Below are 21,817 nucleotides of genomic sequence, written 5' to 3' on the forward strand. Positions count from 1 at the left end.
CCTGGTGCTCCCACCCTCCACCCCCATCCAGCACCCAGGCCCACTGTGCCTAGCGAGGATCACAGGGCTGAGTTCCCTGGCGATCTGGCTGGGGCCACCGAGTGAGAGACTGTCAGAAGACTTACAGGTGTGGCTTCACCAAAACGGGCTGTGAAGTTGAAAGAAACTCTTCTAAACTCTCAGTAATAAAAAGCAACCACTGATTAACCATGCCAGAGCCAAAACTGATTTATCTTTCATCTCTATTTAAAATGATACTGAGAAGCATTGGTGGTTCAGTGGTAGAATTCTCGTCGGCCGGGCGCGGTGGCTCACGCCTGTAATCCTAGCTCTCTGGGAGGCCGAGGCGGGTGGATTGTTTGAGCTCAGAAGTTCAAAACCAGCCTGAGCAAGAGCGAGACACCGTCTCTACTAAAAAAAAAAAAAAAAAAAAGTTAATTGGCCAACTGAAAATGGAAAAAAAAAAATAAAGGAATAAAAAAAAAAATTTAAAAAAACGATACTGAAAAACTGTTATCAGATAAGGTGACAGTCAAAAAGTATGAAACCAAAACATGACAGGTGCCTCAGGCAGCTGAGTAATACTAATCATTTTTGTATTATTTTTATATCATCTTATGCTGTCTTTTGGATTTTGTCATATTTGGAGTATTTCAGTCTTTGTTACTTGTTGTGATAGTTCTTATATTCTAAGGATTCACTTCCATATCTCATATTGTATTAATAACTTTGCATTCTTTTTCTTAAAGAGGGCCTCCCAGATTGAATCAGCTCCAAGCCCTGCAATGCTTAGATCCTCCCAGACTGAGCCAGGCCAGGCCCTGGGCTAAACCCTTTTTCAGCAGTCTCTCAGTTAAGCCTCACCACAACCCTGTGAAGTTACTCTATTATAATCCCCATTTTACAGATGTGAAAACAGAGGCTCAGAAAGGTTAAGTAATTTGCCCAGTGTCACACAGCGCAAAGTGGTGGAGCTAGGATTCAGATGCAGGGACTCCGCCTCTGGTACCCTCTCTTTTAACCACTCTGTTGCTTGAAGAGACAGGAAGGCTCATGCACAGGCTAAGCACTGTGGGCTAGGCTGTCCTTGGGCCAGCTGGTGAGCACTGGCTCAGTTCTCTCCAGGTGCCTCCTGTGTGCCTGGTGTGGGGTGTCCTCAGCTCACATCTTGTTTCTCACTGTCAGTCAGTGTGGTGGCCTTCACTTGGCTTTTTAGCTGAGAAAACGGAGCTTCAGCAAAGGGAAGTAGCTTGCCTGAGATCACGGGGCGCACCCAGAAGTGCTGGTGCCAGATGTTACATGCAGCTGCTCTGCCCCCCCCAACCCCCCCAGCCCTGGCCTTGGCGCTGGGGTGGTGCAGGAGCGAGGAGGGAGACAGCCTTTTCCTGAAAGCCCTCAGGACCGGTGGGCGTCCCAGGGAAATGCTCCCCGCGGGAAGAAACGTGGCATGATTCCTGGGGGAAGAGTGCATGCAAGGCCGTCGCCAGTCATGGTTTTCATTATAAAGCTCAGAGTAAACACAGACGCAGGACAGTAAGAGACAGGTCTCAGACTAAATACACGGCAGACTGTCTCTCCAGCCGTCGCAGACGGAATGGCCTGTTCTCTGGGGTACATCCGTAGTGCCTTTTCTAGAATCCCCTATCCAGAAATCTAAAGCCCAGATCCAGCCAGCTTTTCCTTGTCGCCTGGCTCAGAAATCACTGTGCAAGGGTTTTCCCAAGGGAACCCAAGTGAGATAAATGGTAGATGCCGAACTGTCCTGAGAGGCTCTGCATCCGCCCACATCCCCCAGGGCCTGAGCCTCAGCCCCTGCCCCTGCATTGCCACCTTAAATCCTTCAGAGGAAACTCCAGGCCACAGCCTCGGCCCCGGGAGGTCCTGCCAAGGGGAGCAAAATAAAGCAGAACTCACAGCGAAGTCCCTGAGCCAGCATCCTGCCAGCTCCTGCTTCCAGATCCGCTGCTGGGGAGGGAAGGACTTTGTCCTCCTCTAGAACTACTGATGGGACCAGCAAAAGGTTAAGGGGACAGTGAGGATCCTCCCCCGGGGTGGGGGCGGGGGTCGACGCAGCAGCCTGAGTTTCCACAGTGACCCCTTCATGGCCGAAGCAAATCATTTCAGTGTTGCACATACCTCATCGTCTGCTTCGTTCACCCCAGAGTAAAAGGCAAGACGACAAAGCTCTATTGAGCTCCCTTGTGCAGGAGGCAGGGCTCAAAGGAAGGGAAGGTGCTGCGTTCCAACTCCTGTCAAAAGAATAAACAGCTGTTTCAGGAAGAGGGGGGTAGACGGATCCCGCAGCAGCCGGGGGGCCTTGTTCCTCGCCGGCCCTGGGAAGCGGGCTGTGTATCGGGCCTGTTGACTCAGAGCTACGCGCCAAGGCAGAAATGTTCCTCTCTGGGCCCACGGACAGCCCAGCCCCCTTGCCAAGTGAAACCACAGTCCAAACTGGGCCTGGTGATGGAGGAGGAAGGGCCACCACCCACCCTTGAGAGGGACACACAGTCTGCCCACGTCACCCACTGCTGGGCAAAAATGGGAACCGTTCTGGACCCAAACAACCTCAAGTGACTGCTCCTAGGAACAGCCGATGGGGAATAACACACACACACACACACCCAGAGCACGGTGGGTAAAGGGCTCTTGAGAGTCCTCGAGACTCTTGTGGAAATTCTACTCAAATGTTCCTCAGAGTCAAGCCCTTCCTCTGTCTACATCCTTTAGGCTTCGGAAGTTGCTTTGTTTGAACATTGTATTTTTATAGAATGTTATGAGACCTCCCGCATCGCAAACCACACTGCAAGAACTTTAAAAGGTCAGTGAGGCTCAGCCCTGCTCTTTGACTGAACAATGCTTAACCCTTCCCACACCCGTCTTCTCCCAAAATAGAAACTTCCAGCCGGAAGGGACTCTTGGGCAGTGGATTTACGGCATCAAAACACCTAAAACTTTTTCAACAGGCAAGTGAAGTCATTCTCGAACGCCCACCACACGCTACATAAAACAGAGCACACGCTGCTCTGGCTGAAGCGGGGAAACAATGCTCCAAGCCCCCACCTCACCCTCCAAGAGACTGAGACCCCTCCAGGGAGTAGTCTGGAAACCTCAGACTAAGGAGAGGGGACCAACCCTGGCCAGGAAGGAATCCAGGCCTGGCCCCGAGTCAATGCCTAATCCAGCCTCTTCCTCCTGTTCTCAGAAGGAGACATCACAGCTTCCTTCTCTTAAGGGTATGAGTTAGTTGGCCACAACATTGAGGGTCTAGAAGTTCTTCCCAACACCTTTCTTAAATCCTTCCCGCTGGGATCTGCTCAAGCTGAACAAATGCATACCTTACGACCCTGCCCTTCTGCTCCCAGTTCTATGCCCCAAAGAAAGTGTGTGTATGTTCACCCAGAGATGTGCGCTAGAACGTTCACAGCACACCCCTACCAGGTCACTCTCCCAAGGCCATCATCAGAACAGTGGGTTGTCGCCCAGTCCCACAGGGATTCTATCTACGGCAATGAGAATGAAGGAGCTGCAGCTGCCCGTCAACAAGGACGAATCGCACACACGTAACACCCTGGGTGAGCCCATTTATTTAGTTTAAAAACAGGCAAAACTAACTAGTGGTGGTAGAAGTCACGATGATGGCTTCCCTGGGATGGGGGTACAGTGAAGGGACCCAGGCAATGGGGGCTGATCACGTTCTGCTTCTCGAGCAGGGTGGTAGTGACACAAATGTGTCCAGTTTTTGAAAATACATCACAAATGTGCCTTTTCCATATGTATGTTAAGAACAAAAAGTAACGGAAACCTTCCTGCTGGAAGCTGCGCCCCTCATACCATCTGTCCCCCCCACCAGGGCCACGGGACCACGACAGGCCCTGCCTTTGGCTTCCCATGGCCTCCCCTCCCCAATCCCAGGCACCACAAAGCGCCTCAGGAGGGGCTCGGGGATGATCTTTTGCATGAAACCATCCAGAAATCCGGGCCTACGGTCAATGGGAAAGGGAAAGAAAACAGAGTTCAAAACCTGAAGAGCTGGGCTAAGGCGAACTGGTCCTGTCGAGGAGCAAGCACTGATCACGGTCACATGGGCCCCCCACTTTACAGTTTGCAAAGCAGCCTCTCTCCTTTATCTCCGTGGAGTCTCACAATCACCCACAGGGTGGCTGGGAAGGGCCTGTCACCATTTTCACAGATGAAACAGCCAGGCTCCGAGAGTCTCGGTGACTCGTTCAAGGTCACTTTCTCTGGCGGGTCCTCTGCTGCTCTTCCCGCCTAGGTGCCTCCAGGGAACCCCCAGAGACGGGCAGAAGAATAAGGCTCCAGGCTGGTTAACCGCAGCCTGGCAGAGTGCGTGCACACCCGGAAGGCAGACAATTTGACGTCTAGAGAAGTCAAGCGTGACCTTCCTTCTTCCCTGACACATGTCCACCCTCTCACTCTCAACACAAAGCAGCACACATTTGTGGTCATTCCTTAATGGAGAGGCAGAGAACCGTTGCAAATGAGCCTCAGGCTTCTGAGTCCTGCTGATCAAAGCCGGCCAGAGGCTGCCCAGGTAAGAGCTCGGCACGGTGCCCAGCCCGGAGTTGACGAATCTCATCATTCCAGCCCTAACAGCACACGGATCTGTCAGGCCGCAGCCAGCGTTCAGTACTTGACCTTCTGAGTCAGACACGTCGAGGCCCTGGGTGTTGTGATAGAGGCGGCTGCAGCCCAGGTGTGGGGAGCTCTGGTTTCATAGCCCAGATCACTTCCTGCTGGGAAACATGAAGGTCAAGATCCCCACACTGAGCTGGGCACCGTGGCCTGTAGTCCCGGCTACTCAGGAGGCTGAGGCAGGGAGATTTCGTGAGCCCAAGAGTTCAGATCCAACCTGGGCAATATAGTGAGACTCATTTCTAAAAAAACAAACAAAAAACCCCACAAAATTTCCTCACCCTGCTTACTTCTGTGCAGGTGAGGATTAAGTGTTCTTGGCAAAGAACACTACAGACACAAAGTTTGCAGAGTGCCATTATTTGTTTAATCCTAAACACGTCTAAGGCAGGCACAAAAGACATGCCTGTGAATGCTTGCAAGTGAGAGAGCAGTTTGGTTGGCTTCCTGCTCCGTGTAATGGGGCTAATCATAACCCCCACCTCCCAGGGTGGCCGACAGGCTGCAGAGCTTGGTGGTTATGAGCATAGACTCTGGGGCCCAGCTGCCTGGATATGAGTCCTGGCTCTGCCCCTTATGCTGTGCAATTCTGGGAAACTGAATGAACTTCTCTGTGCCTCCATTTCTACATGTGTACAATGGGAATAATAGCTGGCACATGGTAAGGGATATATACACAATACGCATTACTATAAGAATTAAAGGAGTATTCCCTGAAAAGGACTCACAGCATAGGGTCTCAAGTTGCTCAATAATTGTTTGTCTCTGATGTTCAATTAACCCAACATTGGCATTCACGCAACTGTACATTTGTGTATCAAATATACATTTTGACTCTATCAGTCCTGGAGGAGTGGGAAGGGAGGGAGACAGGGAAGTTTCTAGCACAATGTTTTCACAACCGCTAAGAACTGCCCCAGCCCCATGAGTATCAGCTGAAATGAAGGTGAAGGCTTATCTGATTAGTTACTGCAGTCAGAATTTGTACCTGTAAGTCTGGCCCCTTGGGAGGGCTAGAAAAATGGAGTCATTGTGACTCTTTCCGAGCAACGCATGGCAAACCATCTCCAGGGAGGTGAGAGAGACGCACCTGGCTTCTCTGATGACAGTCTAATCCAGAGGCCCACACCCTTCTAGACGACCTCACCTCTCCCTGGGCTGCGCGAGTCTGGAAACCGGTGAGTTCCCTCACCCTGCTGCTGTCTACACCAGCCCTATTTGACCTTCATACCACCCTAGAAGGTAAGTAGGGCAGAGATTATCATCTCAAATTGCAGGAGAGAAACTGAAGATCGGGTAAGAATCTTACTGAGTTGTATGTTTTGAGTCACCAACCCTGGCATGGAAGACAAGTGTGGGGTCTTCCCACGAGCCTATCTCGCCCCAATTTCTTCTACCCCTGGCGATGGTGAAGCCAGACCAAGCTGGGAGGCGAATGGGCATGGTACAAGGCAGGGGCTGCGAACGTCACTAGGACACAAACACTATCCCAGCGGGGACCTTTTTTGCCATCTCACCCACTGCTGGGTTTTCCCAGTACCTGGAACAGTGCCTGACACCTATTAGACGCTCAACAGGTATTTTCTCAACGAATGTTGAGTAAAAGGCTACCGGGCCAGGCAGGCAGCATAAGTGTGTGAATTTGACCAGGTATAAGGCAAGGAGGAATGATAGGGTCTGCAGTAGACTAGCTTCTGCCCAAATCAGGTCTTAAATTATTTATTAAGATATAGTTCTGAAAATTAGTGAGTTAGATGACCAACTTTATATATTCGAAAAACAATGGAATAAACCTAAAGGACAGAGGAACATGTCATTCCAATTTAGATAAATTCTCATAGAGAGAAAGAATAAATCTGGCTCATTTTAGGAGGCCAAAATATCCAGTCAAGCACAGAATGAGCAAAGAAACTTACAGGCCATTTTCAATTATGAATATGCATAAAATCAGATTTTAAAAGAAAACTGTGCCCAGATGTCACTTCTCTGAATTCGAATGTGGTATGTTGGCCATAGGGGAAATAGGTACTGGAAGCTAGAAGCACCATGATTGCACTCCCCTCTGCTACTGCCAGCCTATGGCACATAGGCATGTCCCTCCCCTTCTCTGGGTCCCTTCTGGCTCCACTGCCCTGCCTGGGCCTGAGCCTGCGATGCAGCTGTGAATCAGGCTCCTGTAGAACTCTGACTAGGAGAATCTCAGAAGGCTTCATGGAAGAGGTGACATTCCCGGACCTTTACAGATGGGCTTTCCTAACCCTTGCCCCTCCTTCCAGAGACCTGGCATCTCAGTCTGTACAGGCTGTCATCCCTCTTTCCCTTCTTCTCACATGTTTCCTGAAGATAAGCTGGAAAATTACCCTGCAGGGGAGGGTGAGGCAACCCTGCCCTTTGGGATTTATAAATCCTCTTCTGCTCAGGCCTGGCCCCCAGCTGGTCCTGTGGGGTCACCTTATGAAATTACCAGCTTTGGATTCCCATGGGGCGCAGAATGCCCCAGACCAGGCAGCTCACCCTGAAGCCCCACTGTGCCCTCCCAGTGGAAGCCCCGGCCCACCGGGGCGAGAGGAGGAAACACCAATTCTAGCCACAAAAGAGAGGCAGCCAGCCAGGCCAAAAGAGGGAAACCGGCTTCCTGAGACGGGGGACTCAAGGTCTGGTGGAGCCCATGGGGAACCCTCCCCCGGTCCTGGGTCCCAGCAGGGGCCAGGGTGGGGGCCCAGCAACTGTGACGGCCCCTCCCACCCAGCTTAACAGGAAGCATTTCTTTTTCTGGCCAAAGAGCCTGCAAACAGGCAGGTTTACAGTGAAGAATTTTTTTTTTTTTAATGTTAAATCAATACTCATAACACAGCTAGAAAAAGGAGGTCAAAAAAAGTGCTTTACAAACCCACTGACACAGTTCCCGGGCCACATGGCCTCAGGCAAGCGCTCTTCTCTGTCTGAGCCTCACAGCGCCCAGCCTGCACTCATCCAGCTGAGAACCAGAACATTGCCAGGATCCCCAAGATGCCTCATGTTCTTTGATTTGTTTTGGGGGTGGCGAGGTCTTGGTAGGGACCCACGAGGTGGCTATGACGAGCCTATTCTCACTTGCTCTGCAAACCTGGCTGATGAATGCAACGTGCAGCCTTCGAAGTTCAAAAGCCACCTCTGCAGAGGTCCCGTCCCCAGCTGGAACTACTACTCCCCTGAGCTGCCACGGCCCCTGTACAGGATCGTCCCAGGATGGCATGCATACACCGGCGAAAGTTCTCCGGTGAAAGTTCTCAAGGGCAGCAGCAGCCCCTGGCAGTCCTCGCTCTGGCCCAGTACAGAGGAGGTGCTGCAGAACGGCAGGCAGGTGGACGGAAGGACCGATGGATGGCGGATTGGTTTCCTAAGGCTAATGCAACTAACTAATCCCCCCGAACTGGACGGACACAATTTCAGAGTTGAAAGCACAGGGGAGGAAAGAGATTGTTCCTGAGAAAGAGGGAAGTGGACGGAATCCTTAGGGTATCTCTCTTTGACCAGGATTTTCTGGGGAAAGATTCAAGGGGAGAGGAGAGTGTACACAGGAAGGAGAGCGATGCCCCCTCTGGGACAGACGCTGTCCTAGGCGCCGCGTGCTGTCCAGGAGCAATGCTGCTACCGATGTCCATGCTCAGCTCCGGGCATTGCCAACACGCGAGTGGAGGAGGCCACCCTGGACGGGGCAGGGTGTGGAGAGGAGAGAGGGCCCCCGGGACAGCTGGCACCAAGGAACTCAACGGAAGCACGGAGCCAAATGCTAGATTGCAGGGGGTGGAGGAAAGAATGACAGGTGACGAAGTGATGTTGGTCAGAGTAAGGGCCACAGCCATTAAAAAAATGGTGAACTGATACCTCTTGTATCACCTTGGATGGAACTAGAGCCCATTCTAAGTGAAGTATCACAAGAATGGAGAAACGAACACCACAAGTGCTCACCATTAAATTGGAACTAATCGATCAACACTTACGTGCACATATGGAAATGACATTCATCAGAAGTCAAGCAGGTGGGAGGAGGGGATGGGTAAGTTCACACCTGGCCGGTACAGTGCACACTATCTGGGGGACATGCATACTTACAACTTGGACCTGAACAGTACAAAAGCAATGTATGTAACCAAAACATTTGTACCCTCATAATATTCTGAAATTAAAAAAAAGAAAGAACAAGCTTGTCTGGGAAGAGCTGGGGTCAGGGTGTCTGCTGCAGAGACTGGAGAAAGAGAAGTGTCCGGAGTACACAGCAGACGAGGCCCAGTGGGCAGAGGAGCCTGGAGCTCAGAGGAGGGAAGACAGTTGTTGAAGGTCACCCTGCAGGGGCAGGTGGGGTGTGCTCCAGGCGTGCAAGGAGGGGTGCCCCTAGGACAGGCGGAAGGGCAGGAGCCCCGGATGGGTGGGCTGGCGCTAAGTTCGGGGCAAAGAGAAAGTTGAAAAGTTCTAGGCGTGGAGGGCCAGGCAGAAGCGAATCAGGGATCTGCATTTCCACCTGAAGGTGCTGGAAATCCTTGAGTGGTTAAGCAAAGGGCATGACACGATTTCTGTTTCAGAAAACTCACTCAGCTGCAGGGCGAGGGTGGGTGGGAGAAGGAAAGTCTCCAGCCAGGGGCTGCGGCGGATGTCCAAGTGAAAGAGGAAAGACCTAAACCAATGGAATGAGCTGGAAGACAAGAAAGCAGCAATGATTTGAGAGAAATGAAGGAGATGGCATCCTGTGACCTTAGGTTACATGAAATAAATTCTCTTTCAAATTTTGCTTTAATGTCACCTTCTTGGTGAGACCTTCCCAGATGTAAAATTACTTTCTAACCTTCCGTCGTTTACTTATTTATCTTTTAAATTTCTTTCTCTGTCAGAATGTCAACTTCTGGGGCGTTTGTACCAATGCAAAAGTACCTTGTATGTTCTCTACCAATGCAAAAGTAACTTGCACTCAGTAAATACCAGTAGGCCATAAAACATGCCTATTTCAGGGCTTGGCACCTAAACGTTCAGCAAATGTTAACTACTTTAAAACGGATGGCAGAAATAACAATGAGAGTGAGCAGGGGGAGGAAGAGGGAGATGGGGAGACTCTAGTCCATACTCAAAGTGTGGACAGCGAACAGCCAGCACTGTCAGCACCACCCGGGAGCTGGCACAAATGCAGCCCGGCGGAGTTAGAAAGTCTCGGGTGGGGCCTAGGGACCAGGGCAGGAGCCAGGTCTCCGGGTGATCCGGCCTCGCACTAAAGCTTGCAAAGCTCCTCTCTGCTCTCCATCCTCAGTGCTCTCTGGCCCCACTTACCTCTGGAAGGGAGAAGAAAGCCACAGACATGTGCCTGGGCGAAGGGGCGACGGGGAGCCACGCAGCTGTCTGAGAGCCCCAAGGGGTGCCCGCAGGCGGAGGAGCGGCGTAAAGCCCACCCTGTGCAGGAAAGGGCCCCGCCAGGTCTGGGAACCGGGAACCCAAGCTCTGCCTCCAGCTCCGGGCAGCTCCCGGGGTCTGCCTGGTTAATTCCACCCCCTTCCTGCTGGTCGAAACTCTGGACTAGAGTCTCTCACTCTGCGCTTGTATCCCAGCTCTGGGGGCTCAGGGCGCCCGATGCCCACCTGGACTCCAGGCGACGACGCCCTGCCGTGCAGCAGCGGGCACGGGACGCGGCTCCCGAGACTGCGTCGGGAGGGCAGGTGGGCAGCCTGGGTGAAGGACAGGCACTCTGGGCCGAGAGGCAGGAGCCAGCAGGTGCGCCTAATCCTCGGCTTTATCTGGCTGCCGTCACAAGTGCTGAGAGTCAAGTTCTAAAGACGCCTTCTCTCTCCCTCGGCCAGTTGGGAGGCCCCAGCTGGAGCAAAAGGCGTTCCACGTGCAGAGAAGCGAAATGCTTCAGGCTGGCCTCTGCCTGCGTCCTGCCCTCCCTCCCAGGAGCAGACACGTCTCTCGGGGGGCCAACTCCCGGCCCAGCCTTGTTGCCCCTGTGCGGCCCCTGGCTGGCTGCCAGCACAGTCTGCCTTGCGAGGAGTCAAAGGTCACTGTCATCCTCAGGCCTTCATGCCAGGAGTAATCCACCAGCCCAGCCTGTCTCCCAGAGGTGGTTACCCCATTTACAGCATCTGTGCCAGGCAGCCTCTGCTTGGAGTCTTCTAGCAACGGGGAGCTCATCACCTCCTCTGGCAGCCTATGTCACCTCCGGACTATTCTAATAGTAAAACACATCTTTTCAGTGTGGAGCTCAGCTCAGCCTTTCAGGACGTTATTAATAATAATAAAAATCTACCATTCGTGCACAGGACGTTATTAATAATAGTGAAGTCTACCATTTGTGCACATACACGAATTTAATCCTTTAAGTTAATCTCATTTAATCCTTTCTGTAGTCAGTGAACACCCTCCCCATTTCCCAGACAGAGAAATCGCGGCTCAGAGGTGGGGCAACACAGACGAGATCAGAGAGACAATGAGCTCTGCGCGTCCATGCCAGCGCTGCCCTTCCCGTTGAGCACGACAGCTCGTCAGAGACAGGGCTCCCTGAGCGTCTCCGCTCCAAGCAAAATAATATCTTTCCTGGAACATTTCAGGAAAGCCTGGCCCACTAGCACTCACTGCGTCAATGAACATTTGAAGGACATTCACCCAGTACCTGGGGCTGTGCCTGGGAATGGGACAAGCACAGAAATGAATCAGACCCACTGCCTGTACTTTTCCAGTCGGGTCTGGTGACAGGAAGGTGAGCGCACACAGGCACCGGGCGTATCTGCAGACCTGGGGCCCGCCGACCTGCACCCACGCCGAGGCGGCACGCGGCAGCACTCCACAGACGCCGCGGGTGGGAGCCACTGCTCCGCCCTGCCGGAGCCCCATCCCCTCTTGTTTTGTTTTGCTTTTCCACCACCCTCCTACTTTTGCTTTTTGCCTCTTCCCAGCAACCCTTGCTGGTGGGGGGCGTTTCTTCTCCCACTTTCCATGTCTGGAGAGGGAGGCTCAGGGAACTCCTGTAAAATCAGGGTGAGCGTCTGAAACGCTTTCCCCAGGACAGTTCTGGTTGACACCTGCTATGGATCAGCTAACGGGTTCATTGTTTTAGTCCCCTTTTTACTCTCAAAAGGGTGCCGATCTAGAGAATAAATCGGTGTCACCCTGTGTAAAAGTGGCCAACAAAATAGAGTTCAATGAAGTCCTCTTCAGGAACCCTTCCAGCCTGGACCCTCCAGGATTCAGGGCTTGTTTTTAATCCTACTGGTCCCTTAGGTTACCCCTCTCCGATATACGGATTCCTTCCTGTGACTGCTCAGAGGTGGCACAAGCCCAGTTCCTCCTGCCCTTACTTCACCTTGAATCCCCCCACACACCCTGTGGCTGTGAAGGCTCCCCTGTCCCCTCCCTCCCTGAGGCTAAAGTAAGTTGTTGCATGGCCAGAGGAGTATTCTGAGTCTGAAATTTTACTGGAAAATTCTGAGGGTTTTTTTTTTCTTCCATTAGATTTTCCTGTGTCTCGTGTAATAAATTGGCTCGAACAGAAAAGGCCTTCCAAGAATTAATCTCTAATGATGAGATTCCAGAAACCCTAGCAGGAAGCTTAAAAACCAAAACCAACCAAACAAAAACCCTCTTAACTCAGGCCACCATGGAGATAGCTTTTTTCCTACCTGTTCTTGGAATGAGACAGCCCTGGATTCAAATCCCAGCTCCCCTAATTTCTTTTCTTTTTTGTTTTCTTTTTTTGGAGACAGAGTCTCACTCTCTTGCCTGGGCTAGAGTGAGTGCTGTGGCGTCAGCCTAGCTCACAGCAACCTCAAACTCCTGGGCTCAAGCAATCCTCCTGCCTCAGCCGCCTGGGTAGCTGGGACTACAGGCACGTGCTACTGTGCCCGGCAAATTTTTTCTATTTTTAGTTGTTTGGCTAATTTCTTTCTATTTATAGTAAAGACGGGGTCTCGCTCTTGCTCAGGCTGGTCTCGAACTTCTGAGCTCAAGCAATCTTCCTGCCTCGGCCTCCCAGGGAGCTAGGATTACAGGCGTGAGCCACCGCGCCCGGCCTCTTTTTTGTTTTTTTAAATAGAGACGGGTTCTCATTTTGTCACCCAGGCTGGAGTACAGTGGCATGGTCATAGCTCATTGCAGCCTTGAGCTCCTGGGCTCAAGTGATCCTCCTGCCTCAGTCTCCCAAGTAGCTTGAACTACAGGCGTGAACCACCATACCAGGCATAGCTCCACTAATTTCTTGCTGAGTCACGCTGGGTTCACCTTCACTTCACCTTCTCTGAGCCTCAGTTTATGTATCTGTAAAATAGAGATAATAATTCTGTACTCCAGGGGCTGTCAAAAGCATCAACAATAACACCTATAAGGTTTCTGCTATCTTGTAGGTACTTAGGAAAAGGCAAGGTGCATTATTATCACTGGTGCCTAAGAGACAAGCATTGTCTCCACCTCCCCCTGGGGCCAGGAGTGACAGCCTGCACTTCAGTGAGGCAGACATGGACAGGAACTAACTGCATGACCTTGGGCCAGTCACTCGAAATGAGCATAACAGTGCTTCTCTTTCTGTCTTCTGTCCATCGTAACTGACATGGTGCACCTAAAGTGCAGGGCCTCGTATCTTAGCAAGTGCCCAACAAACGGTAGCCATTCAATTCCCATTAACAATGATTCCAAAACTCTCCACCCCATAGGCTCTGGCGCCGTCTGCCCGGTGAACCCAGAGTCCTCCTCGTTCCTGTGTACTGGAAACAGCCAACTCTTCATTTGCATGGGGTGTGGAAGTTTCCAGAACATTTCTGATCCGCTGTTCCACTGGAGGTTCCACCACCGCCTGTGAGGCAGGGCCGTGCTGCTCTCTCTCCACTTGCAGAGAGAGGAGACTGACACCAAGGGGTCTGGTGACTTGCCCGAGGTGACTCAGCTGGGACTGGAAGCTGGATTTAGGCGATGTCCAAGGATTCTCTCTGACCTCCTCATGCCCCATAAGAAGTCTGCAAGTCACAGATTCCATCAGAGCTAGAGGGAGTTATGTGTTCGTTTGTTTATTCGTTCATTAGATAAAAATTTATTTATCACCGATATTGGCACCCACCACGCGCAACGCATGGTTCAGGCTGCCAGCTCTGCGATGAGGCAAAATATGGCCCCTCGCATAGAGCTCACTGTCTAGCGGGACGCTGAGCCCAGACTACAACCACCACGCTGCCATACGCATTATCCAGCTGAGGTGAGTGCCCTGGGACGGCAGTGACAAAGGACCTTCCCCTACGTTCAGTCAGCCCTTCGCTCGGAGCTCCTTGGACTCCTGGAGGCCTCAGAGAGCAATCCCACTCGGCACAGCCATGTGCGGCTGGAGGTCCCCCCGCTGTCCCGGTCACTCTCCTCTCAAGCGCGTCTCTGAGCTGCCCGATTTTACAGATGAGAAAACTGAGGCATCAAGGAGGGGAAATGGCTTACCCAGGGCCCCTTGGCAATGAAGTGGTACCCAGTGTCCAACATGTCCCTGGGACAAGGGGCGTCTTAACCAAAGCACAAGAGACGGAAGAGCTCAGGGCAGGGGCTGGGGGCTGTGACCAACTGTCTTCTTGCTGAGTCTCCTCATCTGTGCTGGAGAAAACCTAGCGACCTCAGCCAGCGATGTCCACATCACCGTCCCTCCCTCCACCTCTGCTCTTGAACGATGCCGCCACGGCGGGCTTTCTGACGTGCGCACAGAAACGCCACTGGAAAAGGGGGAGTATCATGGGTGGACCCAAGAGGAGTGAGGCATTAAATTCAGAAAGAACACCCCTCACTCAAGCATAAACACAAACAGCTCAGAAACAGAGCAAAAGCACCTAAAATGAGCTCCGTTTACGAAGCGTCACGTGGAGCTGTTCTGCAGAACGCAGTTTGCAAGCCCCGGTTCCACCCCATTGCTTCCGCCCTCCCAGTGTTCAGCACGGTAATTGGCCTCCGGCTCTTAGCAGGCACATCCAACCTATGCAGTGTTACTTCCCTCGTCAACAGCGCAGCTCTTGGGGCTGACAAGTGGCTTTGGGGTTTTCTTCCCTGGGCGTGGTGTCCTAGTATTCACAACGCAAAGCCCACAGGCTGCTCTGTCCCGGGCCAGGTGCCTCAGCCTGCAGAGCTGATGTCAGCAAGTTGGGTACAAAAGGGAACATCCAACCTGGGGTCCTTATTTGTGTTGTTCAACCCAATATTTCCTGCTCTCCACCTTCATGTAGGATTCCCTTTCCCGGCCCTCTGGGGTTGGTTGGGTAGGGCCATGTGAGTAGTCGACCAATAAGATGGGAGTGGGCCCGAGCATTTCATTGTCAATGCAAGACTGTCAGGGACTCTCTTTCTCTGTGCCGTGGACTATATTCAAGAAGGTGATGGCTCCATGAGCCTGGCTCCTTGAACTAGGAGCAGAGCCCCCAGCTGACCCAAGATGCTCCTGTTAATTGAATTGGAGTAAGAAGTGAAGCTTTGTGGCTTTGGCGCCTAAGACCAGGGGCTGTTTGTTACTGCAGCATAACCCCACCCAACCCTGACTGCTACACCGCCCCCCTCACCGAGAGGAGGAGGGAGTCTGGGTGTTAGCCTGCGCTCTTCCCTATAAATCCTTTACCCCTTCTTCCATGAGAGTCCTGTGTGAGTTAAGGGAAGTGAAGTGGAAGTGAGAATATTTCTCCAAGGTATTGTGGAAATTTTCTCCTCCTGAGTCTCAAACATTCAGCTGGATTGGAGAGGAGTTGTAGGGCAGTTCGGAGTGTTCCTCTCTCTAGGCCCCCTTTCCTAGGACACGGGAGGATGAGTCACTGCTTAGAGCAAGTGGCACAGAAGCTTGAGGGACCCTGGGTTAGGAGCAGAAGCCAGGAGCACTGGGAGAGGACACCAACCAGGGATGGGGACACAAGCAGGCAATGGAAGAGCTCAGGGAAGGGGCTGGGGCTGTCCCCAACCGTAACTTCCCTGCTGGTCCCATTCAGCAGCCCAGGGACAGTGGCAGAGGTAGCAACTCGCTGGATTCATCCACAGCTTGGGACTGACTGGTCAGGTGGGTGGGCCCAAAAGACAAGGAGGACAAGGTGTCTCAGGCCTGTAATCCCAGCACTTTGGGAGGCTGAGGCAGGAGGATCACTGGAGCCCAGGCCACAGTGAGCTATGATGACACCACTGCACCCCAGCCTGGGCAATAGAGCAAAACCCTGTCTCTTAAAAAAATAAAAAATAAAAAAAGAGGAGAAGCTGGTTAAAAGCACAGATGGATGCGTGATTTGACTGGCGATTGCGGGAGGGGAAGGGGAAGAGCTTACAGCATGCCTGTGAAGTAGATTCTACAAATTATCCCCACTTTACAGAGAGATGACATCTCTTGCCCAAGCTCAGACTGCTGAGGGTCAAAGCCAGAACCAGTCCCAGTCCGGCTGGCACAAAGGCTTAATTAACCACTACGCTCTACTCTTCCAACCAGAAGCAACTTCACTCTTCCTGAACTTTCCTTGGCCCTTTAGTGGGCTTTTCTTCGCATCCTTTACCTTTCTCTTTAATCACTATCATTTCCATATGTCCTTTCTCCCATTCCAGGTTGCAAGCATCTTCAGGGCAGGGATCTGCATCTCACGCAATAACATAACACTACCAACTCTGACAACAGTAGCAGTGGCCGCACATGCTTCCATTCACTGAGGGCCTAGGACGTGCCAGGCCAGGCTCTCAGCACGCTGTGCTCTTCTCCCATTCGATGTCCGAGGCACTCAATGAGGTCCCGGCATCATCTCCATTTACAGCTGAGGACGAAGCCCAGTTTGGCCGAGGTGAGATTCAGCCCCTAATATGAATACTTTAATGACTGTCGTTCAATGTGACTCCATTCCCCTATCATCTTTTTATTTTATATTTCACATCTAAAAACGTTCTCAGGGCTGGGTGTGGTGGCTCACACCTTTCAACCTAGCACTTTGGGGGGCCAAGGCAAGGGGATCACTTGAGGCCAGGAGTTTGAGAACAGCCTGGGCAACAGAGCGAACCCCCATTGCTACAAAAAAATGTTTAAAAATTAGCCGGGTGTGCAGTGTACACCTGTAGTCCCAGCTACTCGGGAGGCTGAGGAGGGAGGATCACTTGAGTCTGGGAGTTTGAGGTTGCTGTGAGCTGTGATCATGCCCCTGCACTCTAGCCTGCCTCAAAAAAAAGTATATAAACAATAAATAATAATAAATAAAAATGCTCTCAGAAGGTCTATAGGCTTTCCTAGACACCAAAAGGGTCCATGGCATAAGAAGGGTTGAGAACCTTGGTGGAGGCAGGGCCGGGGTTCAGAAGCAGGATTCTGTGTTCCGTGCATCCCAGAGGATCCAGAGTTCCTGGCTGGTCCAGCGTGAAGGATTCTCTGCCGTCTCTGTGCACGGGTGGGGCGTGAGTGACAGCTACATCCGCACAGCATAGCTACCTTTGATTTCTGCAGTGCAAGCCTATTACAACATTCATCATAATAATTAACAAGTCCCTCATGTCCCCAATTAAAAAGAAATCAAATCAAGTTTTAGCATCCTGTGTGCGAACTAGAAACGTATCAGTTGTTGATCACAACATGGGGTGACGGGGGGCTGGCAGCAGCCGCCCCTGGGTGTGATGCTGGCTGGCTCCCAGCCAGAGCCGGCGGCGCCGAGGACACCTTGGCCCACCGCCCCCACCAGGTGCTTTCTCAGCGCCTGCGCACTGGCTCGACCTCTAAGCGGCCCTCGCACGGTATCTCACGCTGCACGCACTGGTGTTTTACCAAGGCGATGACAGGCATCCCGGCAGGTCGCCCAGTCACAAATCTGGCAGCCCTCTCTGGAATTCAGCAAACCCCTGGGCCGGGGACAGGCTATTGTAGGACTTGGGGACAAGGCATGTGGGTGCAGTTGTCCCCAGCCAGATCACCCTGGCTGATCTCGGGCTGATCCTGGCTGATCCTGGGCTGATGCCCAGGGCTGAGCCTCGGGCCCCTCAGGCACCTGATGGGCTGGACGACCGGACTCCACACCTTGCTGCCCCTCCCCGGGCCCTGGTTTTCTTGTCCTGCCAGTATGGGGGTGGTACTAGATCCAGCTCCAGCTGATGAACAATTACAAAGCACCTACTGTGCGCCTGGCACGGTGGGCAATGGGGAGGTTCTACAAACCCCTAATCTCTCCCCTGAAGGCACTTACATTCTAATGGGGCTCCAGGACGGCGATGCAGACCTGTGATAACGAACTGTTACGTGGAACTGAAAGAACTGAACTCGAGCAGAGACAGAAGTCCCATGTTCTGGGGCCGCAGAGGAAGGAGTAAGGCATCGCGCCTGGGGCTTGAAGACAGGCTTCAAAGAGGAAGTGTGGCATTTGGGCGGAGTCGCACCAGCGGGGAGGGCACCCAGGGTGCAGGGGGCTGGGCTGGGGGCACCTCCCAGGGCCGGTGTGGACTGGAGTTTCCAGCCCTGGTTCCTCCCGCACCTATGGCTTTGGCACCCACGAGGAAGAGTCCCGGACACCTGCCATTGGAACAAGTGCCCTCAGTGATTCTGGATGTAGGCAGTGGCGCTATGAGTAGAGAAGAATGAATGAATGAATAAAAAAATGAACTTGATCTCAGGCAAGTTCCTTTCTCCCTCAAGATTTCCTTCCCCTTCTTTAATAGAAAGGGGCTGGGCAAGCCTGGCAGTTTTCAAAGTGTGTCCCAGAGAACCCCAAACCTCCCCGAAGTCCCTCAGAGACCACCAGGAGGAGACAGGAGGCCCAGGGAGCAGGATTCTAATCCCCCACCCACCCCTCTTTACAGCATGTGGCCTTTCATCTGTCTGTTATAGTATGCTCTGCGTCCATATGCTGTTTTGTTTGGCATGAGGGTCCCTTGGCTAAAAGTAACTTTTTAAAATTTACATTTATTTATTTATTTATTTGGAGACAGGATCTTACTCTGCTGCCCTTTGTAGAGTGGCGTGGTGTCATCAGGGCTCACTGCAACCTCCACGCCTGGACTCAAGTGATCCTCCTGCCTCAGCCTCCCGAGTAGCTGGGACTAAGGTGTATGCCACCACACCTAGCTAATTCTTGTATTATTTGTAGAGATAGGGTCTCACTATGTAGTTCAGGCTAGTCTCAAACTCCTGGATCAGGCGATCCTCCTGCCTTGGCCTCCCAAAGTGCTAGGATCACAGGTGCGAGCCACTGCATCCAGCCTAAAAAGAACTTTCAAAACCACTGAATTGGATGATCTCCAAGAATTCTCAAGGAGAAATTAAAAGAACTCCTTGAAGGCAGCAACTTATCCTTGTTAAGTATTTCTCAAATGAGCATGAGGCTATTTACCAAAAGCAACTTATTTTATCATCATAATTTAAAATCGTTTGCTATGGTCCAAAAATGAATAAGTGGAGGGAAAAAATGTGGTATGGCAACACAGTGGAATATCATATAACTTTTAAAAAACAGTGTTTCTGGAGAATAGTTATTAAAATCAAAAATTAAGTGAGAAAGTCAGATATATAATTGTACATTGACCTCAACTATGGAATTTGTATATCAAAAATACTGAACAAGTATAGCAGTTCCTCAAAAAAATTATGCATAGAATTACCATATGATAGAACAATCTTACTTCTAGTTATATTCCCAAAAGAACTGAAAGCAGAGACTAAAAGAGGTATTTGTATACGAATGTTTAAGCAGTGTTATTCACAATAGCCCAAAAGGTAGAAACAACTCAGATGTCCATCAATGGATGGATGGATAACAAAACGTGGCATTAATACATACATGCAATGGAATATTATGCAGTCATAAAGAGGAAGGAAATTCTGACACATGCTACAACACGGATGAACCTTAAAGATATTATGCTAAGCGAAATAAGCCAGACACAAAAACTGACAAATACTTCGTGACTCCACTAATATGAGGAGCCTAGAACACTCAATTTCATAGAGACCGAGAGTAGAATGGAGGTCACTGGGCAATGGGGTAAGGGGGGGCTGGGAAGGTATTGCTTAATTGGTGTCGGGTTTCTGTTTGGAATGATAGAAAGTTCTGGAGATGGATAATGGCGATGGTCGCACAATGTTGTGAATGTACTTAACGCTACTGTATTCTATGCTCAAAAAGGGTTAAAATGGTAAATTTTATGTTATGTATGTTTTACCACAATTAAAAAAAACAACAACATACTGGCCAGAACTAGATTCATGCGGCAATAACCGTGAAGTCCACGCAAGGAGGTGGTGGGAGAGAGCTCTGTTTATCCTTCCTGCTTCTCTGCATTTTTCAAATGTTCTACAATGAGAACGTATTACTTTTGTAACCAGACAGAAAGCGATTTAAGTAAATAAATCTGGTGGTTCCCTGACACTGTCCAAAAATGCACTGTTGCTTTTATGTAAGTGTAAGTGATACTTTCTGTACTCAATAAAAGGAGTCAAGTTCAAGGATGCCAAGTGAAGTATACACAAGTCAAAATAAATGACACGCAGAGCTGTCTCCCTTCTAAGACGAGATGTTCTCGTCTGTATTTAAGTAAATCTCACATAAAAACGGAACCAAAATAAATCCTCTCATCAGCCTCCCCAGAAGGCATTTGGCTTGGAAAAGCTCAAACGAAAACCGAAGAAAAAAAGGGAACTGCAGAAAAGCGGGAACAGCCAGTGTTTTTTCAGGACATCGACTCGCTGCAGCTGGGAAAGTAACCTTGTCAGTGAATTTCTGTTCCTTCTGCTTCTGGAAAACATTTCTTGTGCAGAACGGAATTTGGAATCCAGAAGAGGCCCACCACTTGTATTTATTGCAAACCCATTTCCTCTGACACTCCCCACCCCAGATAACTGGTGGACAAATATTAAAAGAATATTGGTTTGAAGGGCAGCCAACGCGTCTGCCTGCCAGGGTGTCCTTGGTCCCAGGCCACGAGAGTCCACCTTCGCTGGCTCCCCCGCCCTCTGTTCAGGGCGGCTCAAAGGCAGACAGGCCAGAACGGAGCCCCCAGGAAGGGTCCGAGCAGCTGGGACAGCCCCCTGGAGGGGCCCCACTGACCGTGAGACAGTGTCCTCAGGCAGTCTCCTGCAGAGCCTCAGGTGTCCCCAGCGAACCAGCAGGAAGAAGGACACGACTCGTCCTTCTTGCGGGGAGGTTGTGCACGTGAGATGTTGTCCCATGTGTGAAGTGTCTGGTGCCATATAAAATGTGTGTCTTCACGGGGGGTGTGTGTGCAGGGCGGTGGGGGGCGGGTGCCAAAATGTAGTTAGTGCCAGGGGCAGGGATGACAGTAAAGCAGTGGGTAGAGACAAGGCCCCGCAGACCTGGGGCTCAGGGTGGGGCCTGGGGGGCCAGCAGGCCCCTCCCCTCGCCACCGCCCGCCCCCACACTGGGCAGCACACAGAGACCTTCCGTGGAGTCTGTGTGGGCTCATTTTATAGAGGGAGACACAGAGCCTCAAAGACCTTAACTGTCTCGTTCAAGGTCACAGTTAGGAAACAGCCAACTTTAGGGTTTTCTAAAATGACTCTTTGGCGTAGGGAGCAGAGGGTGCTGCCTTCCAGCTCTGCCGCTACTGCTTGCGCAGTTGATTACCTCTTGCCTCTTCCCTGAAAACACAGAAAAGGGAAAAAGAGGCAAGATTCTCTGAGGCACTAAGCCAGACAGGTTTCCAGTTTCTGGCCTCAGTTTTCTCGTCTATAAAAAGAGTGAGCAACAGGGTTTGTTTTTCGGCCCTTCTCTCTTCCCTGTCCCCTCCTCCCTACCCTCCCGAGTCAGCTAAAAGGCCACTTCCTGCATGAGACCCTCCCCGGGTTCCCCGGAGCACTGAGTTCTTTTTGTTTTTGTTTTGTTTTGTTTGAGACAGAGTCTCGCTTTGTTGCACAGGCTAGAGTGAGTGCCGTGGCGTCAGCCTAGCTCACAGCAACCTCAAACTCCTGGGCTCAAGCGATCCTCCTGCCTCAGCCTTCCGAGTAGCTGGGACTACAGGCGTGCGTCGCCATGCCCGGCTAATTTTTTTCTATATATATTAGTTGGCCAATTAATTTCTTTCTATTTTTAGTAGAGATGGGGTCTTGCTCTCGCTCAGGCTGGTTTCGAACTCCTGACCTCGAGCAATCCACCTGCCTCAGCCTCCGAGAGTGCTAGGATTACAGGCGTGAGCCACCGCGCCCGGCCTGAGTTCTTTTCTTCTGGGGCACTGACGGCTCTTCAGA

The 21,817-nt window shown here is 51.4% G+C and overlaps 1 protein-coding gene across 11 annotated transcripts in view; it reads right to left on the reverse strand.

Annotated features, from left to right (window-relative positions):
* The window catches only part of GGTA1 (glycoprotein alpha-galactosyltransferase 1 (inactive)), a 64,931-nt gene that overhangs the window by 29,942 nt on the left and 13,172 nt on the right, over positions 1-21,817 (reverse strand). For 6 of the 11 annotated variants that reach the window (XM_076009012.1, XM_076009011.1, XM_076009008.1 and 3 more), the window contains one exon: positions 2,137-2,249. The exons of the other annotated variants lie outside the window; for them this stretch is intronic. The gene's annotated coding sequence lies outside the window, so the exon portion shown is untranslated. The remainder of the gene's footprint in view (positions 1-2,136; positions 2,250-21,817) is intronic. 11 annotated transcript variants of the gene reach the window in all.

This window comes from Microcebus murinus, chromosome 12 (assembly GCF_040939455.1).
Source record: "Microcebus murinus isolate Inina chromosome 12, M.murinus_Inina_mat1.0, whole genome shotgun sequence".
Lineage (NCBI taxonomy): Eukaryota > Metazoa > Chordata > Mammalia > Primates > Cheirogaleidae > Microcebus > Microcebus murinus.